A 17,588-nucleotide genomic window follows, 5' to 3' on the forward strand; every position below is an offset into this window, starting at 1 on the left:
GTTAAAAAGATCGGGAAGAAAAATGAACACAGGACCTCGGACATGGGAAATCCCCAATGTTTTCCCACAGATGGGCCAGAAGCTTATTAAGTTATCCAGCTATGAAAGAGTAACCGAAAGAAAGACAAATGATGTAAGGTAAAAGAAGGTAAAAAAGCAGTGGTTATAGGTGTTGTTCTATTTCATGCTATGCACCAATGTGTACCACTGGCTGAAGGAATACATCACTTGAAGTGCATGTGGTGATGTGTTACAGGGGGTAATTTGTCCAAAGATCATTTAGGGTCAAGAACCATGGTGCAACACTTGCAGTCACAGAACTTGAATAACATTTTATGCACAGGGTGTAGCCATTTGCAAAGGGGTGGGAGACTGACCACACTTGTGTGCGCGGTCAGGTCGGTTTCGACCAACCACACCATTCTGTGGAGGGAAAGGATTTCGACAGAGCCTCCACTGCTGTTGTAGGCCCCACTGCTGCAACTGCACAGGTGTGGGGACTTGGAGGAGAATCTTCTTCTATTCCAACCAACAGCTTTGTAGATGACTTCAGTGTCACTATTTCTGTGGTCTGCAACATCTGCTGAGCTACACTCTACTCCAGTGCTAAAGATACTGATGAATGAGGGGATATTATCTTCACCCATTGTCTCTTATATGCCATGAGCAGTGATAGTGCCTGAAGGAGACATATCTGGGCTGACCCAATGCATGGGCTTCACCCATGAGGACCTTTTTGTGGTGTGTTGTGTGTCCCTTCTTTATGTTGTTCGTAAAAAATTTAAATGGTGCAGAGTGGTTTAATCCAAAGTGAACCTCCATACCAGTCAGTGAGCGAAGGTATGGCTTTGCTCTCAGCGACCCCGGAGAACACCAACTCCAGACCACACCATGACCTTTAATACTGAACATGTGAAAACTTTGGTGCAATGTTTGCAAACTTTGATATGAGCTGTCAAACTTCCCATTTCATTTAGAGTTCCAAGATGTCTGAAGAAACTTTCACCAAACCAAGAAAAGGCACCAAATGCCAGGAGACCACCTTGCCATAAAAAGGTGGTGTCCATACTTGGGAGCTGTAGGACTCCCAAAAAGAGACTGATTCCTTAGAAGGTGAAATCCCACCTTTAAGCACAGGGTCCCAAATGCCCGAACTCTGAAGAGGAGGGCCACACAATCTCTGCAGTGTTCAGGCAGACCTCGACTCAGGGTACTTCCGGATTCAAAATAAAGGAAGCAGCTCCTTTTAACCCTGCACCTTTAATTCGTAGGAAAATATTTCCGTGGATTGCCCACCAAGGTTACAAGGAACACAACTGAGCGGAGACCTTTGTAAAGCGAAGAAGAAGGGGTAAGTGCTGTGGTCCGGGTTAGTGCTGCAGAGACAGACATGATCACTGAAGGCCAGACGTTCATTTCAATCCGGGTGTTTCATTAAAAATGCAGTTTCCTTTGAAAAACACAGTTTTCCTTTTGAAATAGTGCAGGACCCGTGTTTGAATGTGGGCCTATGGTGTTTACCTCTGCGTCGGATGAATACAAAGGTCGCTGTTCTCTCTGTTCGCGCGGCTCGCGGTGGCTGGGCAGTCCTCTCAAGGAGCTGGTATTAGCGGCAGTGACACATTAATTGAGCTTCACTGCTTCCAGGTGTGTGGCACACTCCAGGGTCAGGGAGTGCACCAGAGGCTCACATGGATTCAATTAGTGTTATGAAGGAGTTTAACGTGTCTTGCATTAAAATGAGAATTGCTACTCCTTTTGAGATGGCCGGGAAACCACAAAATATGTTTCCCCTACAGGACTGCAGAAATACTGTCTCCCCATCCTCTCCCTCTCTCTCTTTCTCTCTCTTTCTCTGTCTCTCATACACACACACAAACACAAAACACATCTATCTATCTATCTATCTATCTATCTATCTATCTATCTATCTATCTATCTATCTATCTATCTATCTATCTGTCTGTCTGTCTGTCTGTCTGTCTGTCTGTCTGTCTGTCTGTCTGTCCCTCCGTCCGTCCGTCCGTCCGTCCGTCTGTCCGTCTGTCTGTCTGTCTGTCTGTCTGTCTGTCTGTCTGTCTGTCTGTCCCTCCGTCCGTCTGTCTGTCTGTCTGTCTGTCTGTCTGTCTGTCTGTCTGTCTGTCTGTCTGTCTGTCTGTCTGTCTGTCTGTCTGTCTGTCTGTCTGTCCCTCCGTCCGTCTGTCTGTCTGTCTGTCTGTCTGTCTGTCTGTCTGTCCCTCCGTCCGTCTGTCTGTCTGTCTGTCTGTCTGTCTGTCTCTCTGTCTGTCTGTCTGTCTGTCTCTCTGTCTGTCTAATCTGTCTCTCTGTTTGTCTGTCTGCATATCCACCAATCTGACTCCCTCTCTGGTCACTTCTCAGTTCATCATTCCTTCTATTGCTTCACTGCTTGTCTGTCTGTCTGTCTGTCTGATTGTCTGTCCTCTGCACCAGGCGTGTACTGATTTCCTTATTCATACTTGAGGGTACGCATTTTTGGTGTCCTTGATTCTATTTGACTGTAGGTGTACATCTCGTTTGTGGCTGCACCTGTCCTGCTGGTGTCCACTTGTTAGTGTATTTTTCGGTACTTGTGCCCCACTCACGTGAAAGACCTTCTGTGTAATGGGTATGGACCATATGAAGGGGAAAAGAATGTCCGCTCAGAGCATGCATGTTGTTTGGGAGCCATTACTGTGGTGATTAGGGGTGGGCGGAATTTGCGAAAGTGACTTTCGCAAATTATCGCGAAAATGTTACAAATCTCCGCAAACACGCGGAAATATTGCGAAGATGCGGAAGTTTTTTTCCCGCCCGTTCGCGGTATTTTCTGCATGGTCGCGGCTCGCCAATTTACCCATGCGGTTGCTTGCGGGCGCGGCCATCTTGTTTTCACTCTTCTCGCGGTGCATGATCGCGAGAAGAAAGACGTGATCGTGTGACCAATGACATTACTGCGGGCGCGAACTGTCGCGAGACAGCGCAAATGGCTACCAACAATCCAACATCTTGTGGAGAACGCGACCGGATCGGGAAAACTTGTCGGCGAACGTGGGGATTCAGGTAAGGCGATCGCGCGCGCGCGCGAGAATGTATTATTACAGCGCGAGCAAGAACCAAATTATCGCTAAGCTGCGGAATGCGGAAATTTTGACATTTTCGCGCTCTCCGCGGAACGCGAAAATGTAAAATTATCGCAATTTCCGCGAGCGGAACGGAAATTTAGCCCAGGCCTAGTGGTGATGCTGGATTACGCTTCTCACACAAGTATGCATAATCACGAGTAATGTTGTGGTAATTATGAGTAATTACGCTAGAGAGAATTACGCCTGTTACGCCCACGCCGAATTTTAACTTCTAGTTCTGCAGGTAAAGGTCATGTTGTAGTGGTCCAGGCAGGTTATGTTTGCAATTTCTTCCATGTGAAATGGTTAAGCCATGCTCTGGTTTGTGTAAAATAACCCTGAACACGCTAGGGTGGGCCAAAGTAGAGTAGTGTGGTAATATTGTACTTGTTAGAGCTTTACTGGGCGGTTGTATGCATCCATTACTGGACAAGTACAAGTTTCAGGGGCTTCCATGACTTTGCCACAGTGTTATACTAAGGCTTCCCACTATCTGGATCCTTTTTCAGCCATATCTCCCACCCGCCTTTAGCAGGTGCACATGTGCCTCGAAATAAAAGACAGTCTTTTAATTCCGAAACGGAAATAGTGCTCACATCCAATGGGGGTGTGGTCAGTGTTTAATTTGTGTAAAACGAAGTGCCGGGACACAAAATATTTCTTGGGAGTCCACTAGGGTGACCAACCGTCCATAAATTTAATGGACCGTCCGGTATTTTAGTATGATGTCCGTAAGGCGTTCGTAACTTGGTGTCCCCAAATTACGAACGCCTTAGAGACATCATACTAAAATCAAATTGGTGAATTTCAGGAAGATATGCTTTTCCCCTGCCAGAGGCCCCCTGAGTTTAAAAGATTTCACTCGGGCCTCTCCCACTTAGCTTTTAAACTGTAGACAGAGGCTGCCTGAAGCAGCCCCTCCCGAACCTCGCACAGTGCGTGGACTGACCCATTGCCATTCTGAGACTGCAGCCGATTATCACATGTTGAATGACAATGGGCCCAATTGTAGTGACAGCATGTGGTGTGCCTACTCTTGCATCAGACTAGGGCACATTCTGCTTTTGTCTTGGCGCCATGCTGGAGAAAATAAAAATAAAATAACTGTCGGAGGCAGAGCAATCATTTGTGTAAAACCTCCATCTATAGGTCATTTACCACATTATCAAGGTGGATATTTGTGAAGGGTAGAAGTGATAACCAATTTTAAAATAGTATTCAGATCAGTTTCTGATGTCCCTGAAAATATTACCCCTTACTAAATATAAGGTGCAAGGTAAAAAAATTCTGAGCAAAAATGAATACAATGGGCTATTCAGCTAAGTGCTTCTTGTCATGGGACTGGAACAGCGTTTTCACTGCACATTTAAAAGTAAGATTTAAACACACAAATAAAAAAATACTACTTAGTGTTTATTGTTACATTAGCACAAATCTTGAATGCAGAAAGGGCCTGATGTCACTTTGCAAAGCTGCGTGCATACTAAAAACTGTGAAGTGCACAATTGTCTCAACCTTACATAAACTTATTTTGACTTGTACTTATTTTGGTTGTCTCTTTCGTTCCTTATATACTTTTGTGCGACCTCCTCTGATGTCTGTAAAACATATGTTTTGCCCCAAATTTTTGTCCTGAATTTTGATCTTCTATCCTGAATTTTTGTCCTGAATTTTGACCCTTTGTCCTATATTTTACACTGACCGTCCTGAAATTACACCCATGTCAGTTGGTCAACCTAGAGTCCACTACAGCTGGCGCCCCAGCTCCTACTACAGCTGACAAAACAGAGTGACAACAGTAACTATCTGCTAGTTTATAAAAAATATACTAAACTGCCAATGAGGTATTGTGCATTTTTAGAAAAAAGTGTTGGTGCCAAGCACCGCCAAACCCCGGCACAAATTAAGCATAGACCATGTGCAGGGGCGTAACACAGGCCCCCGCATCCCATGCAGTGCGGGGGGGGGCCCCAAGCTCCGGGGACCCCTGAGCACTGCACTTCGGCCGGGGAGCTCCTGATAGAGTCCGGAAGAGGTCCCTCGACGTACCTTGCAGGGGGCCCCCTCAATTATTGTTACCCCACTGGCCATGTGGTATGGTCGTGTATACAAGAGAAAGCGGTACAGCATCTCATGAATAGACCTTTGGTGGGCCCCTGCACTTGCTGGGAATGCAGGCAGCAGACTCTCTTCACTAATATGATGGTGCACATTAAAACCGCATCATGTGAATGCGCCACACAGTGATATGCAATAGGTGCACAAGAGAGCGGCCTGCAGGAACCACTATCCCAGCGCTGATAAAATTAGTGCTGGATGAACTTTTAACCTTTGATCCCCACCATGCAGCTAGGGACCTCCAGACTCCTGACCTCCTTGACCCGCGAGCCGTTGAAATAGCTCGATGGACTAATGCATCAATAACAAATATCTGCGTGTAACCTGAAGGCCAGCAGCTTGAATCCGTGTGGGCCACTCAGCCTTTCATCCTTCTGAAGCAGGAGCTCAGACACGTACTTTAGGGGGGAGGGGGTGGACTAACACTTTTCATAATGGATGTTCTCATACAATGCATAATATGAACTGTATGTTTAAAGACGATATGTTGAGTTTATTTAAATTTCAAGTGCACCTGACCAGTAAGTTTGGTCTCACCATAGCAAAAAATAACTGCTTTTACAGTGGGATTAGCATTCCTGCTCAAGAAACTTCCATAGAAAGAATTACAAATGTCTCAAATGTTTCATTCTAACACATGTTTTTCCTGTAGGACTGGGTGGAGGTAGACTTTTGGGTTCTTGTTTTTGTGGCATAAAGACAGTCGCAAAAGATGAATTCTAAAACACGCTGGGATAAATATGACTAGGAAATATTTTAGTCTATATTTGGTTGCCTTACATCAAATGAGATTTTGGAAAAATGGCAGGTGACCTACAGTTCCTTAGTTATTATTCTATTCACACTATTATTCTATTCTATTCGGCAGGAGCAGTGCTGGTGGACGGGCGTGCCCTGCGTCTCATCCCTCTCCCTACTCTGGAGTGTTCAGGGGACTGTGTTGGCTGCTGTCCTGCACGCTTCCTGTGCACTGGCTGTTGCTCTGGTGCTGTGTCTGGTGCCTGTACCTCCAACAGTGGCAGTAGTTACACAATGTTGCGCCGCCTGCATGGTGCAGAGTCTGAAGTTCTGGCTTCGCCCTGCTCCTCCTGCCCTGCCTCGTCCTCCATTTCAGCAGTTTCCTCACATTCAGGCACGATTTCCTGTGTTGGTGGTGGTGCTGTGAATCGAATGGCACACATTAGTTCTGTGTCCTGTCTCGCATTTGTAATGCATTATAGTTTACACAATAAAATTCACATGGGTACTATCTGTCTGCTTCCCTATTTGCATGATGGAGTCCTCCCTATTCCACCTGGCTGTGTCTCACTGGCCCAGTTATCAGTGCATGTGACTACATCTCCCATAATGCATTTCTGGGTGTGCTGGTGGACATGTACTGGAGTTGCACTCAGGTTTCCTTTTGGGGTGTGTGAGAGGGTTGGGGATGTATCAGGGGGTTTTGGCATGCATCTTACCTTGTCTGGTGTCTGTGTGTTCGGAGCTGTCCAGGTCAGCCACTCCACTCACACTCTCAGGCTGCAGTGTGACCTCCACCAGCTCCTCCAGGGTGTTGGTTTTGTTGCTGTGGGCGGGCCACCACCGTTTTTTTTTACCTCGTCCTGTCTTGTAGCCACCCTCTCCTTTGACCTTTGCCGCATATCGTACCACCTTTTTCTGAGGTCTATGCGGTGTGTGACGCCAATGGAATTAACTTTTTCCTGGATGTCACTCCATATTTTGCGTTTTCTGGCCTCTGGCACACGTAGGGAACTTTTGCCAAACAGGAGATCATGGCTGCTGACAACTTCCTGGGTGAGGACCTCCAGCTCCCTTTCGCTGAATTTCTGTTTCCTTTTCCTTGGTGGTTCTTCCTGCTGCTTCTCTGGCCTCTGGGACTCCATTTGGCTTGCTTTCAGTAGCTGAGCACAACTGTTCTCCTCTCCACACAGGCTCTCACACAGCTACTGGCTCTAACACAGCTGCTGGCAATCAGGTGCAGCATGGGCAGTCACCCTTCCAGGGTGTGATGTCATCATTCTGCACCTGAATTGCAGATTCCCAGATTTGCGATTCCTTAATTGCGTTCTCGCAATTAAGGAATCGCAATTTGGGTAATCGCTAAATTATTCTGCGAATTTTTGGGAATCGCAAAATATTTGCGAAAAAATACCTACATCGGAATTTGCGATTCTGAAACTGCGATTCGCGAAAAATCGCAATTTCAGAATCGCAAATTCTGTTCTACCTACATATGGCCCTAAATGAATTAATCTGACTACTAGTAGGAGTGGTTGAGCTAAATAGAAATTGAATTAGAAAATGTTTTGGACAAACAGGAATAATTATCATGCGAGGAAGAGAATTTGGTACAGACATTCTATGGTTTACCAGGTTGCAGCAGGCAGGGATGGAGGCACAATGTAGTCTTGGCAATTCTAATCCTGACTTCATTTGATTTTCAGGGGGAGAATACATGATTTTCCGAACAAGAAATATATATTCCAAGAGAGTAAAAACCTGCACTTGATATTTTCCATTTCAACTTCTGCCCTTCCTGCTAACCGAACTCTCTACTTCCCATCTTCTTAAACCATGGTTAAAGACCTTACAGGCCCGATTCACAGAACTAACTTAAGACAAAATCCTAAACTTACTACCATTTTGGTATTCACAGAAGGAACTTACTCATTTTGATATTCACAGAAGGCACATACTCATTTCGGTATTCACAAAAGTTAGGAGTCCTAACTTTAGGACTCCTAAATACCTTCTGTGAATACTGAAAGTCTTAAAATTAGGATTTTTCTCAGTTTAGGAGTAGTAAAGTTAGGACTCCCAACTTTACTACTCCTAAACTGAGAAAATTCCTAACTTTACGACTTTAGGTGTTCACAGAAGGCATTTAGGAGTCCTAAAGTTAGGAGTCCTAACTTTACTACTCCTAAACTGAGAAAAATCCTAATTTTAAGACTTTCGGTATTCACAGAAGGCATTTAGGAGTCCTACAGTTAGGAGTCCTAACTTCACTACTACTACACTGAGCAAAATCCTAATTTTAAGTCTTTCTGTATTCACAGAAGGCATTTAGGAGTCCTAAAGTTAGGAGTCCTAACTGTACTACTACTAAACTGAGAAAAATCCTAATTTTAGGACTTTCGGCATTCACAGAAGGCATTTAGGAGTCCTAAAGTTAGGACTCCTAATTTCGGTGAATGCCGAAATGAGTAAGTGTCATCTGTGAATACCAAAATGAGTAAGTGCCTTCTGTGAATACAAAAATGGTAGTACGTTTAGGATTTTGTCTTAAGTTAGTTCTGTGAATCGGGCCCTACATTTCTAAACTTGGTGGTCCCTGTCCTCCCATTGGTTCTACCTCCAACTCTCACCATCTTCAGCTATGGTACACTGTTACATTTAAATGCTAACAATAGGCCCATGAGAGGTCAGACTGTACACACAGTGAAGAGGGGGGCAGTCTGCTGCTCCGAGGTCCTTTATCTGGCCTTCCCTAGTGTATTTAAATAGTTAGATTAGTATTTCTAAGTCGCTTTCATCCTTTGTTGCTCTCACTGTCAAGTGTCACCGACTTCTTATTCTTTCCCTCTGCTGGTCGCTCCTGTCCGCTTTTACTTCCCATTATTTCTCATTTTTGCTCTCCTCCTAAAACATTAAATTAGATGCTTAAGATGAGCTATCCATGTAGCACTGCTGTGCCGTATCTTGTGGAAAACCACACCACTGCACATGCTCCTAACTCCTTTCTTCTGTCTTATCTCCTCATTACCCTTCACTTTGACCATCTTTTCCATCTCGCCTTCCTCTCTCACCCTCAGTGTGGTGGGTAGCCAGAGTGAATTTTTTGCCCCACCTTATGTTCCTGTTTGCAACATGCCAGATTGCCGCTGAGTGCTTGGTCGGTCCCATAACGTGAAATCTCTGGAGCCTGGACTAGAGAGCTATGTAGTAAGTGCCTCCCGGTGACAACCACTTGTCCATTCTATATGCCGGGTCCTTCCCTTGTCTATATATACAGTGGTTGATGGTCGCCAGATGTGCAGCCCAGTAGTATCGTTTTATGTCTGGTAAACTAATACCCCCGTCATACCAGCCCAGGACCAACTTCTGTAGTGCTATGCGTGGCCGTCCGTCCCATAGCAGCTCTCTCTGCAGACTCTCAATCTCGCCAAAGTATCTGGCTGGAATTAAGTCAAGGGAGTTTTGCAGAGCGTATACAAAACGGGGCAGTGACACCATGTGAATGTAATCGATCTGCAACACCTCAAATGGATATGTAGGAGGAGCAAAGTGACCCGCTGAAGTTGGGGTTCCCTTTCCCGGATTGTACATCAAACAAACAATGCAATGTTTCACTACAGTGTCTGCACACTTCGGAATTTCTTTATTGTGCCACACTGGAGCTAGAAGCTTGCATATACCTTTTGCAGTTAAGTGGGCTGGACCATGTGCCATAGCAACCACTGGGAGCACATAGGCATCTGGTAACAGCCAACGTTGGTGTTCAGATAATTCCACCCAACAACCCATCTCATCCAACATTCCTGTACTTTCTCTCCACTTGCTCAACTCTTTCTCCGAAGCTTCTTTCTGAATCGATTTTACACTTTCCACTGTATCCTCATACATTCCTCTTTCTCTAACCCAATTCGCAGGACCCGCCACATACATTCGACTTGTAGCGTCTCTCGCTGTCTTTTTGGCTACTTCGTCTGCAAATGCATTTCCTCGACCAACGTCATCCGTAATCTTTTTGTGTGCACTACACTTCACAATCGCTATTTGGGTGGGTAAGGCAAGTGATTCAAGGAGATCAGTCACTAACTGACCATGTTGTATTTTGGTGCCATGTGAAGTGAGAAATCCCCTCTCCTTCCAAAGACGCCCAAAGTTGAACGCTACACCAAAGGCATATTGGCTGTCGGTGTACACGTTCACTCTCTTCCCTTTTGACAATACACATGCTCTCGTTAATGCTATCAATTCTGCTGCTTGAGCTGAATTATGCCTAATACGTGCTGTTTCCACAACTGTATGCAAAGTAGTTACAGCATAGGCTGAAACTGTATCCCTATTAGGCATTTTAAAACAAGAACCGTCTACCCATAGAGTTCCATCCAGATTCTCTAGCGGTGTGTCTTTCAAATCAATTCTTCCTTTTGTCTCTTCCTCAGTACGAAAGAAACAATCATGTTGCTCCTCAACACTTTTCTCATCTGGAAGGGGCAACAGAGTGGCTGGATTTAGGATATTACATCGTTTGATGTGTATGTGACTAGCCAACAGCGTCAGCTCGTATCCAGTTAGACGACCACTCGTAAGATGCTGCGTTTTCGTACTATTTAGTAAGGTATCCACTGCATGTGGTACCATGACAATGAGAGTGTTATCCAACACTATTCCAGCAGACTGTCGAATAGAAATTGCGGCTGCTGCTGTCGCTTTGAGGCAACTGGGCAATGCTTTAGCTACTGGATCTAACGTAGCCGAAAAATAGGCACATGGCCGCTGTTTGTCTCCAAATCGCTGCGTTAAAACTGACAACGCACAACCTTCTCTTTCGTGAACATAGAGCATAAAAGGCTTACTGTAATCAGGGGTACCCAATACAGGAGCGGAACACAGAGCAGTGCGTAAGTCGGTAAAACTCTTTTGGCACTCATCAGTCCATGGAAGGGGCTGAGGCGTATCTTTTAAAGTGAGCGCTAACAAGGGTTTGGCTAGCAGAGAGAAGTTAGGGATCCACTGCCTACAATAAGAGGTAATACCCAGAAAGGCACGTACCTCCCTTTGTGTGGATGGCACAGAAATTTGCGCAATTGCTTGAATTCGTTCTGGGGTTAATCGTCGTCCCTCCTTTGATAGGAGATGACCCAAGTAGGTAACCTCTCTACGAACGTATTGTAGTTTGGAGGGTGAAACCTTATTATTCAGATCAAACAAATGGCGTAACAATGCAACAGTGACATTTTTGCAAATATCTTCTGAATCAGCGGCGATTAACAAGTCATCCATATATTGGATAAGAGCAGCACCAGACGGCAAATGGAAAGTATCAAGGTGACATTTTAAAGCTTGGCTGTAAATAGAGGGACTTTCACAATAGCCTTGAGGTGCACGCTTAAACCGGAAGCTTCGGCCTCCAAGAGAGAAGCCAAACATGTCCCTACTCTCTTCTGCAATGGGAATACTAAAGAAGGCATTCTTTAGATCGATAACAGAAAACCAGGTAGCTGTAGAAGGTATCATTGTCAACAAAGCAGTGATATCCGATACTACGGGAAATTGCGGCACAACAATTTTGTTTACCTCCCGGAGATCAATCACAAAACGATATACAGGTGGCTGAGAAAAATCAGTTTGTTTAAGAACAGGAAGAATAGGACTATTGCATGTGTTACCTCTTGTTTCTTCAACCACACCCTTCTGAATCAAGTCATGAATGATTTCCAAAAGCGCTTTTTCACCTTTAGTAGAAATTCTATACTGCGGGATACGCGGTAATTCAACATTGGGCTTAAGAGTGACAACATAAGGTGGAATCTCAAGACGACCCACATCGTTCGGACCCGTGGCCCAAAGCGTTGCTGGAAGAGAAAGCAATTCAGGTGGAAACTGATCTTTGGACAAATACTTTGGAGAAATCAGTTTCTGTCCTAAAGTAAGATGTACACCAGAAGGAGAACAATATATCGTAGCATGCATTCTTTTCAATAGGTCTAAACCCAACAGGTTCTCACCACAACCATTCGTCAAGAGAAGTGGAGCTTCCAAATTATAAGGGCCAATTGAAATAGGCAAAGGGCAAGAAACTGGATTACGAACAGGGGCGCCAGAAAATCCTACAGAAACATTCGTTAAGCCAGACAAAGGTGCCCCAGGGAGTTTAGAATGAATGATAGAACTTCTCATCGCACCAGTATCTAGGAGAAATGGCTCTGAAACACCCATTGTAGTGACATTAACATAGGGTCCATTCTGATCTACTGGAATCGACACAACTCCCTTACTTTGTCCATGGCTGTCCTAGTTAATATGAAGACTCTCATTCTCACCTTTGTGGTAAATAAAATTCCTTTACCTGGACTTAATTTGATACAGAATCATAATAAAATAGCTCAGTAAAATGAGAGGCAGAATCCGTGATATTAGAGGTTCGGAATGGGCTTTATTCCAATGATCGATTATAATCGGATGCTCCAAGTTCCATCACCACGGGGGTTCAGGAAGTGAAGTACATACTTTATTGACAAGAAGTAACTTTTATAGTACATACATTACAATGAAGCGAATGCAGTAGGCGTAACAATTGATAAGAAAAATGACGATTTATCTGCGTAACCAAAAATGGGTGTAATAAGGAGTAAAAAGGAACATAATTGGTTATGATGTCACACATAGGTGGATCTATAAGATAATTACTTGGCATAGATGCGCGCGCAGCAGCATGACGTGTAATTGACGTGTAACTAGGGGGTGAAGGGGACTTGACATTTAGCTCTACATGTGGAGACAAAAAGTCTGGGGGGTCAAGTCAACCTAATCCCAAATCATATCTAACATCCTATGTTTAAAGAACTATGTTATCCACAAAAGAAGGACTCTCGGACAAAATCTATTCTATACTGACTGTGCGTGCGTGTACAAGCGTCTAAGTGTCTACACTGAATGCGAGGGGGTAGGAATATTCCCTGGTAACAGGGCTATGAATTACTTGCATGAGGACAGAGAGGCCGAGCCTTTGCTCAGTAGCTGGAAGAATGTTTACTTAAGCTGCTAGACAGGAATGCATCGGCTAAGGAGTGAAGCAGATAATTCGAAGGTGAAATACAGTTCTTGGCAGAGAATAGGCTGATGTCAGGCTTCGTGAGCCGCGCAGAGAATGAGACAGAGAATGAGACAAAGTTCATGGTCACAGATGTAGGCTCAGACTGGAGCTTTCAGAGGCAGAAGGCAAGAGGAGTTTTGATGACAGAATCAGGGCCTACTTGCCTGGACTGTAAAATGGCATAAGTGAACCATACAAAGCCGGTGGCCTTTCATATTTAGGAATGGAATATCCGGCCTATTCATGGCGGATCTGACAGAGGACATGTTGACGGTGGACGCACATGTATTTGCGTCTTCATAACTGGAACTGGAGGGAACATACATGTACTTGTGACATGCACATAGAACCGTTGGGGTCCAAGATAGGGGACATAACTGACCAGGAAAATCCACATTTCCACATTCCCTCCTTGTCCCCTACTTGCCCGTCAAGAGATATCAATCTTCATTAATCCATTGATCTGTTCATATAGCATCATTTGTTCTTCTTTCTTCTTCCGGGATCTTGAATGAAATCTTGGTGGTGGAATACACGATGTGGCACACAGACCACAAATCGCTGGTCCACATTGTAGACATAGACAGCAACTGAATAGTATGAGAAGGCCAATACCTAGGAAGGATAAGACTCTCCATCCCCAGGCTGATATCACACTCCAAAACCAACTGGACCAAGTCCAAGTGCCTGGGTTCTGGTGTATCTGGTTTACAATCTTATGAAGGCGAGTGATGGCTTTATATACAGATGGCGAATTTTCTGGTATGAATACGCAGCAGCTTGATCCGATGACCCTACAAGCTCCGCCCCTATCAGCCAGGATGACGTCAAGGACAAGACGATTTTGAAGCACAACAATCCGCATAGCAGACTGCTCTTCTGTTAAATTGCCTAAAGCGGAAATAGTCTCATTCACTACTGCTTCAAGGGTTCTAGTTAATCTACGTATCAGCTTGCTATTAGTAACAGTACCTATATAGGGAAAAATGCCTTTATTAAAATCTACATACTTGTCCCATGCCGTCTCAGTGTAATCGACAATGGGGAGATCTCTCCGCTCTCTGTTGTGTACTAAATGAATATTTCTGTAATAATCAGGAGGAGCTAGGAAAACAGGTGGCAAAAGGAATGCAATGTAGCAGGTACCATCCTAATCTAGAGGTAGACGCATATATGCAGTCTGACCACATATAAAGTAGGAGTGGCGAGAAGCTCTAAATGAAGATTTGCCTTGATCACTGAATTCTACTATAGTAGTGCATTTACTATGGCCCATATGTATGGAACCAACCTTTCTTACACACAATTCACCCTTCGCTGGGAATACTGACATGGTGGGTAAGACTAGTTCAACTTCGGATACGACATTTAGAATCATGAGATTAGGTGTAAAATTACCTAATCCATATACTTCATTTTCTAGATCAGTTCCTGTTCTTTTGGGGCGACCCTCCTTGTCAGGGTAGCAGACCTTGAGTAAAACTAGGTTCAGGTTTCCCCATACCCAATGATCTTGGTAAACTGCTGTGTCTGAGTCTATGGAATTGATTAAACTAAACCATGCTCCACAGGAGCCATTATGTGTAAATGGATGTGGAAAGAAAGGCAGGACTCCTTCATAATTCTGATAGGGAGGGAGTCGGCCACACACCCAACAATTGGTGGCATTACTAGTCTGATGGGAATGATGTAACATACTAATGAAAGTGTTATTGCGCAGCGCAAGTCTATAAGACAATTCATGCGGAGGTAAGTCACTAAAAGAATGTTCAGCAGTAACATTATAAACATGTCTAGAAATAGGGTAATATATGTGCAACAATATACTTGCAGTAATTATTAAAAGACTCAAGAAAAACAAAATTAATAATGTCACTATGCAGTGGCTACGCAGTGATTTACAATACGCCTGTCGTTTCAACATTTTCCGGGTATTTTCTCTACTCAGGTCCAAGGGATACATGTCAGAGACAATTCAACCGCTTCACCTTGGAGAGGACTTAAACAATCAAATTGCTCGACTTGTTGGGCCTAAGCTTTAGTTTGTAGTTTTCAGAGTTATTCTGTTCAACAAAAGGAAGCTTTGAATCAGTCTGTGAGGGAGTGCAGGGCACAATGTCTATATCCGAGGATAGTCCATGAAATTTCTTGATATGACTTGAATGAATCCAGCCCTTGCGGCCCTCGATCTTCACGGCTGTCCTTGTAGTGAGCAGAACCAACTTGGGTGTCTTCCACCTGGGCTCCAGCTGAGTCTTTCGGTCGAAATTTCTCACAAATACGAAATCACCCGGAACTACGTCATGGGGTTTCACCTCAGTGTTGTCGGGAAAGGCTGCAGCAACCTGTGAACGACAAGATTGTAGTGCAGACATCAAGGAAGCCAAGTAATCTGTCAGCATATTACAGTCAACATCAGTTATCTTGCGTGGTATAGGCGTCCCCCACATATTTGGTGGTCTGCCGAAGATCACCTCATACGGGGATAGCCCTGTTCGAGAGTGTGCTACCATTCTCATGTAAAAGAGTGCAACGGGTAACGCTACTACCCAGTCGACACCTTTCTCTCTGCATATTTTGGACATTCTGATTTTCAGTATCTGGTTATGTCTTTCTACGAGACCTGCTGCCTCGGGGTGTCGGACACAGTGGAATTTCCACTGATAACCTAACAGAAGTGAAACGTGTTTCATTAATTCGGATGAGAACGGCTGGCCGTTATCTGAGTGAACAACACGTGGTAAACCGTATCGTGGGAAGAATTCTCGAACTAACTGTTTGGCAGTAGTCGGGGCAGTGTAATCTGAAACCGGGTATGCCTCTGTCCAACGGGACAGAGCGCAGACAACTACAAGAACATATTTGAATCCTCGACATCGTTCCATCTGGATATAGTCCATCTGGAGTACTTCAAAAGGATGATTAGGAGGATGAAATCCACCCTGTTCTACGGGAACGCTTTTTCCTGGGTTAAACTGACAACAGATCATACAGGTACGGACCTTTTGTTTGGCTGCTGCTCGTAAATGTTTATTGAACCAAATGTGTTGAATACTGTCTAGCATAGCTTTTTCTCCTAGATGTGCTGGACTATGTATAGTGTTAATTATAACTTGGACCATTGAATCAGGAAGGAACCATACAGACTTTTCCTTCATCATCCATCCTTGGTCCGTTTGGATCCCTCCTAATTCAGTCCATTTCTTTATTTCGTCTGATGTAGCATGTGACTGTATGTCAATTACGTCAAGAGTAGGATCTTTAACTGTCATACAATGTGTCGGTGTCGGGACTATTGTCTTTGTCATGTCGGGGGTTTGAGTTTGAGCAGTCTGTTTAGCTGTTCTGTCGGCTAGATCATTGCCTTGGGAAATGATATCAGTAACCTTAGTATGAGCCTTACATTTCATAATTGATATTGCAGTGGGTAGATGTATTGCATCTAATAAGGCATGAATGAGGGGTCCGTGCTGAATGTGGGCACCGTGGGAAGTTAAATAACCTCTCTCTCGCCACAGCACGCCGAAGTCATGTACAACTCCGAATGCATAACGTGAATCAGTGTATATGTTGACTTTTTTATTCGTGGCTTGAATACAGGCTTGTGTCAGAGCGATGAGTTCTGCGGCTTGAGCTGACAAGGTATTTATACGATTAGTTTCAATGACTTCAGTATCTGTTGTGACTGCGTAAGCGGCCACTAACTCTCCTGTACTTGTTCTCATACATGAACCATCTACATACAAGGTCAGGTCTGGATCTGACAATGGGACATCGGTTAAGTCTTGTCTGGGTTTTGTCGTTATTGTAATAACTTCAATACAGTCATGAGCTAGTGGGTCTGTTCCGGTTACTGGCAAAAGTGTGGCAGGATTCAATGTGTTACAGCGTCTGATTTCTATATGTGGCTGAAACAATGTAAGTTCGTACCCTGTAAGTCGCGCTATAGTCAAGTGTTGTGTTTGCGTTCTATTCACAAGAACCTCTACTGCGTGTGGTACTTGAACTGTCAATGGATGTCCTAACACTATGGCATCGCTTTGTCGGATTGCTAAAGCTGTCGCTGCTACTGATTTCAGGCATGCAGGCAAAGCCTGAGCTACGGGATCTAATGTACTAGAAAAATAAGCACATGGTTTGTGTGATCCTGCTTGTTCCTGTGTGAGTACTGACAAGGCAGTACCTTCGCGTTCTGTAACAAAGAGTGTAAACTGTTTTCTGTAACATGGCGTTGCTAAAACAGGTGCTTGACATAAAGCTTTCTTTAGGCTTTCAAAAGCTTGTGTATGTTCCTGAGTCCAAGGGAGAATAGTCGATGTGGCTGCCTCCTGTGTGGTTAACTGAATGAGTGGTTTTGCTAAAAATGCGTATTGAGGGATCCACTGCCTGCAATATGACGTGAGGCCTATGAAAGCTCGTACTTCCTTTTGTGTCTTGGGTATTGGCATGTTAGCTATTAACTGAATGCGGTCGGGTGTAAGCTGCCTTCCCTCCTTGGACAGCGAGTGTCCAAGATAAACAAC

This window comes from Triturus cristatus, chromosome 8 (assembly GCF_964204655.1).
Source record: "Triturus cristatus chromosome 8, aTriCri1.1, whole genome shotgun sequence".
Classification (NCBI taxonomy): Eukaryota; Metazoa; Chordata; class Amphibia; order Caudata; family Salamandridae; genus Triturus; species Triturus cristatus.